The 6,212-nt window shown below is 36.3% G+C and overlaps 1 long non-coding RNA gene across 2 annotated transcripts; it reads right to left on the minus strand.

Annotated features, from left to right (window-relative positions):
• Positions 1-628: 628 nt before the first annotated feature.
• LOC311300412 lies at positions 629-4,500 on the minus strand. Of its 2 annotated transcripts, XR_014629307.1 has the most exons (6): positions 4,309-4,500; positions 3,432-3,496; positions 3,105-3,160; positions 2,681-2,761; positions 2,140-2,250; positions 629-1,585 (listed from the first exon to the last, which is right to left on the minus strand). It is a non-coding gene; the product is annotated as an uncharacterized lncRNA (long non-coding RNA). The 2 variants fall into 2 exon arrangements; XR_014629308.1 differs by lacking the exon at positions 4,309-4,500 and having other exon boundaries at positions 2,681-2,721; positions 3,432-3,574.
• Between the last annotated feature and the right edge of the window lie 1,712 nt (positions 4,501-6,212).

Genomic DNA, 6,212 nt, shown 5'->3' on the forward strand with positions numbered 1-6,212 from the left:
TATTACGTTATTAGAAAAATATTTTTTTAGAGAATCGATTTTTTGACATTTGTGAATCGATTCAGAATCGTCCACGTCCGCATCGCGATGCATCTAAGAATCAATTTTTTCTCCCACCCCTAGATTTCATACAACAGGTTAATAAACAGTTACAACCCAGCTAACAATTTAACGTTCTGGGAACGTTAGTTTTTGGTTCCCAGAACGTTCCCTATTGGTTAGCCAGGAAAGTTTTCTTTACGTTAATAGAACGTTCCCTATAGGTTAGGGGAACGTTCCCGGAACGTTGCCGAAAGGTTCCCAGAACGTTCCCGAAAGGTTCCCGCAAGGTTCTCGTAACGTTCCCGGAAGGTTCTGGGAACGTTCCCGGGACGTTCCCGAAAGGTTCCCAGAACGTTCCCGGAAGGTTCTCGGAACGTTCTCCTAACGTCTACACATCCTGATATGCCTGTACACAAATTATAGGTCTACAAACATATTCTACATTGTTTATTGTTCAAACACTTAAGAATCCTATGAATATATTATTACAATAAATTGAATTTACAGAAACTATCATTAATAAGTAAATCAATCAGTTTGTATTAAATAAATAAATCAGCTCGCAATCCATGTTTTTGTTGATTCATTGTTTAATTATCAACCTAAAATAAGTCATTAAAAACAGCATTAGCAAAATGTATTCAGGAACAGTAATTTACATTTAATATTTCAAACATGAAAATATTTCAATAAATAAAACTGCACAAACATTTTAATTAAAACTATCTTTTGCAAACTGTAGCCTATAACTTCAGCTAAAAAGTTGAAAAAGTATTTATTTATATACAATATACATGAATGTGCCAATCTTCACACCGCTCAAAACATTTAAACTCCCAACACCATCTGCAAATTTAACAAGAAAATAAAAAGACAACGCGTTACATGGACACACAATCCCATGCCAAAATTCAAGCCCTGTAATGGCATTAATATTCATCTGGAGCAAATGAAAAGAGTGAGGTGGGATTGTGTGTCACAAGCTGTAGGAGATATGAGAGCACGAGCGCTGCTGGTATCATGTATTTATTCAGATATTTCAGCATCAATGTGTATAGAAAAATGTATATATTTCAAAACACTACATTGCATTTATTTATATTGCACTATTTATTATTTCAGACTACAAATCAAAAAAGGAATGTTTTATATAGGGGTAAGGATACCCATTAAGCCTCTCTCTCTGAAGTCAAATAAAAAACAGAGAAAATAATATTTAAGTCTAGTGAACTCTGACCTGCGAATTCGCTCTACCTTTTATGTATAAGTCTCACCTCCAATGAAGAATTTGAAAACCTGTAACTGCTGTGTTGTTTATGAGAAAGAAAGTGAAAAAAAGTTTGAAACTGCTATCAATTATTTTTTTTATCTCTGTGACTTTACACCTACAAATTCCACTGTCACAGGTGCTCAGTTTTGCTATAATGAAACCCTCACAGAACATGGTAATAATCAGCCATCCATGCAAAAGCAAAGGTCGGTGTAGTTTACAGGTGCATCTGTCCAGGCCAACGTCTGATGCCTTGATGCCTTCCGCTGGAACCTGAAATAAAAAAAATAGTACAGTTCAAAATCTATCATACATACATCTCATCTGGTATCACAAATTATCATTCCAGGTTCACTTTAAGATATGCTCAATATTAGTGCTGCACGATATTGAAAAATGTAGAGTTTATTTAGAGATATCAGCCGTATGGTTTAGTGCATGCGCTAACGGCTCCAGGTTTGTATCTGGTAAATTACCCCACTAATAATGCCCAGAATGGTACCAAACTACTACAGTAGTACAAATAGGTTCTGTACTCATTAAACGAGGCATTGGAAAGTTTGTAAGTACATCAGGAGTTTATTTAAATAACACTTGCCTGACGGCGAATGCTACTGCTGATGTTGACGTCACTTTATGAGTACAGAACCTATTTGTACTACTCATTTTCCCCGACATAGAGCAGACCGGCACACAACAAAAACTGCTGTTCGGATGTTCCCTTTTCTGATATTTTAGCCTTCGTGACATTTTAATTAAAACAGAAGTAAGAATTTTAGTGTAATTTTAGTGTAAAAAAATTAACAGTAAACTCAGAGATCACCTACCACTGCAGATGTGTACGGAAGAGAAAAGCGGAAATGCTTAGACCTCTTTCCGGTTCAACCGCTGGGCGCTCCGCATAACCCCTATTGGGGGGATTTTGTAGAGGAGTGAACCTGCATAGAAAATTACAATAGATAACAAGCATAGATAAATACAAAAGAAGAAAACCACAGTTGAAATAAGCAGTGCATTATGTTTTTCAGTTAAATCTAACTTATCAGGTACAGAAATTGATTTATCAAAATGTAAAATAAGTCTTCAGTGTAAAAATAAAGTAACTATAAAATTAATGTATCTTTGCTAAAGCTACAAGTCATTTTCTCTTTTGATGTTTGATCACCATTGGCGACACAAACAGCTGCGGGTACGTTAGGCTGCTGTCCCTTTAAGACGAATGCGCAGAACTAATATAAATGACACGCATCCGTTTTCTTTCTGTTTAAAACACAAGACAAGAGGAAACTCGCCATTTTGACTTCATTTTGCGTGCACGTGTCTGTAAAAAAAACTGTAAAAAAAAGAACTGAATTCGGCTACACTCACCTTCTTCATCTACTGACTGTGGATGGCATCAAGGTCTTGTCCTGAAGAATACAGGGCCAAACAATAGGGATTTTATCTCATCTGGTAACAAGAGCAAAGCCATAACTTTAAGAACTCTAATGATATATTTACCCCCTGATATTGCATTGGGGATATCAATTCAAACATTTTTAAAGGCTAAGAGTATGAGCCACAGCTGCCCAAGATATCAAGGGGTTGCAAATTAGTCATGGCTATAAACCTGTATGCATGGCATCTACTTTGTATTTTTTATAAAGCAATGTTCTATGCATTTGTCCCTGTCAAATAAACATTAAATAAATAAATCTGTGAAAAATAACTGCCTAAAGTTGTCGACCCCTTGAACCGCATTTAAAAGTACAAAGAATTTCAGTATTGATCAATAAAAAAAATACATAAATACCTTTGAGTTGGACAGTATGGTGTCAGTCTCATTGGCCAACATAATTCAAAACAGACCTAAAGAAATAAAATAAAATATACTAATCATCAGGATATCATGTTATCATAATAGTTAAATGAATTATTATAACTATGACCATTATAATATTGTATTAGTCGCCTATTATTTAGCTGATTATTTAGCTTACAGGCTTCTCAAGGACAATCTCACTGAAAAAACTTGGGGTTAATGATTTTAAAATGTGAGACTTATTTCAAAAGCATAAATCTTACAGACCCCAAACCTTTGAACAGCAGTGCACTGTATGTTTGAGGTGGTTTTGCTTACTAGTCATATGGTTCATAGAGATTTTCTTGGACAGGGAGTGCAGCAGGCCATCACAGCATGATGATCTAGGAACATAACATGCTGTTTGTCACAGAGCCAAAAATATTACATGTGATATGTTTATTACAAGGAGCCAAGCTAGAACAGAGGTGAAATGCAGAAAAGATAAATATATACAAATCTTAAAGGTATAGCGGAGGATCTTTCCGAATTTTAGATAAGAACCGCCCTCTCCACTTTTTGAAAAAATGCACATGCGCAACACTCTACCTGCTCCCGAGAGGGAACGCCTATTAAACGTGTGCGAGGTTCTCCTCGTGCACGCTCTGTTTAAAAGTTGCTGTCGGCATCGCTCATACAAGATTACTTTCCAAAAGAAGATTTGCACTTTTTCTCCAAATAGCATGCCAAACTTTACCTGTCGAGTAGAAACTTCGCGACTGAGGCATCAGTGGGAAGCCCAACCTGTGTTTTCAGAGCACGCCATCGTGTGAAACAATCTCCCAAAAACACTCTGATCTTGTTTCTCTCTTCTGAGGCCTTTCTCTTCTTCTCATACAGTTCGTACAAACTTTTTCTCTTGCGACCCTCAGACATTTTCAAAGGACCCGGTGAAACGGCGAGCTTCAATGAATGGTTTAGCTCTAGCTCACCACACATAAACACCTGAAAGTGCGCATGCGCAGAAAGCGAAAACTAAGGGACGAGCACGTACGACGGCCTTACGTAAACATATCACCAGAATGATTGACACTTAGGTGGACCAATAGTTTACACTACCCACCCGGAAAAAGAAAATCCTCCGCTATACCTTTAAGATAATATATTGTGAAATAAATGCATATGGAATTATCATCATGATTAAACAATAACTCACCCCTTGTTGTAGAGTTTTATTTTTTCTCTCGCTATTCTGAAATCACATTTTAGCAATATTGGTAAGTGACGTCACTGATTAAGTTAACAATACAGTGCATTCTTTTAGGTTAGCCTAAATAAATTAGCTTACTTCCCATTGACAAATTACCAGCAAAACTATCAAAAACTGTTATCTACACTAAATATGTGTTTAAAAACCCAAACTTTAACAAATAAGACCTCAACTTAACGTAACTTAGGCCTAACGTTGTCTTTTGAAAACGGTTAGCTAGCGTAGATGCTAACGGATTTTTTCAAAGACATAAAACCATTTTTTTAAAATACATATTTAACAGAAGCGTGTCAATTACACGTAAGAAATGTGTCAGGGGCGTTTGTGTGTATTATTTGTGAGATTTTGTTGTCTAAACTTACCTGAAAGCAGTGAAACCAACAGCGAGAGACGGGAGTTTTGTTGTTTGTCAGTTGTCGATGACCTCACGTTTCCATCTGCTCTCGCGCAGCGCACGTGCTCCAGTGTTTGATCACGCGCATGCGCATTAAAACACTTCAAAGTCACGCAGCATTTAAATAAACATATAGAATTAAAATATATAACATAATTTAAAATATCATTAATAAAAAGTTATTGCGAATAGATCTGAACGTTGTTGGTTATCTTATAACCTTAGGGGACCGTACTGACGACGTTGTCAGTTGTCTGCCTGTTAATAGTAAGTGATATTAAAATAATAACCTGCAGAGAACGTTCTGGGAAGGTTCTCTTTAGGTTATAAAAATTAAACCTAAAAATAACCTACAGGGAACGTTCTGGGAAGGTTCTCTTTAGGTTATAAAAAATAAACCTAAAAATAACCTACAGGGAACGTTCTGGGAAGGTTCTCTTTAGGTTATAAAAAATAAACCTAAAAATAACCTACAGGGAACGTTCTGGGAAGGTTCTCTTTAGGTTATAAAAATAAAACCTAAAAATAACCTGCAGGGAACGTTCTGGGAAGGTTCTCTTTAGGTTATAAAAATTAAACCTAAAAATAACCTGCAGGGAACGTTCTGGGAAGGTTCTCTTTAGGTTATTAAATAACAACCTGCAGGGAACGTTCCCAGAACGTTCTCTTTAGGTTATAAATTTAGACCTAAAAATAACCTACAGGGAACGTTCTGGGAACGTTCCCTTAATGTTATAAACATAGATCCTAAAAATAACCTACAGGGAACGTTCCCAGAACGTTCTTGTTTGGTTCCCAAAAAAATAACCAAATGGGAACCAAACGGGAACGTTAGGGGAACGTTCTGTGTTTGCTGGGAATTAAGTCACTTACATTATAGATGCAATGTTGACTGTTTTTGTTCTGTTTCAGCAGCGAAAATAGTTAAACAAAGATCCCGGCAGAACCATCACGTATCACGTGTTTTCTCATAACTGAACGATTCAGCATTTTTAACGAATCGGTTGACTCAAAGATTGAATGATCAATCCATAAACATCTGTCTTAATCATGATCGACTCATTCGAACGAATCGTTTGAACGAATGAATCAATGACTCGCTTATTAAGATGGATGCCTGGCGACACCTAATGGCGGTTTAGTGTTGTTTAAAAGCATCATTCTTTCCCACATGTGTGTGATTTGTGTGTGCAACATTATCATTATTTTTCTTTCACTATTATATTAGCGATTTAAAAGCACCCACTCGTGTCACACGTCGATTAACCGGTGGGAAAATATCCTCAGACACATACCTAATAAATGTATATTTAAATACAATATTGGCCTACCTGGTAAAAAGTTTTATATACTATTTTGATGTCCTTTTGGACACAAGAGGGCAGTATAGCCCTATGTTTGCTTTTTTGTTGAACCAAATAGCACTAAATAGCCTGTTTTTAACTTTTTCATTCTT

Source organism: Rutilus rutilus (genome assembly GCF_951802725.1).
Source record: "Rutilus rutilus genome assembly, chromosome: 11".
In the NCBI taxonomy this organism is placed as follows: Eukaryota; Metazoa; Chordata; class Actinopteri; order Cypriniformes; family Leuciscidae; genus Rutilus; species Rutilus rutilus.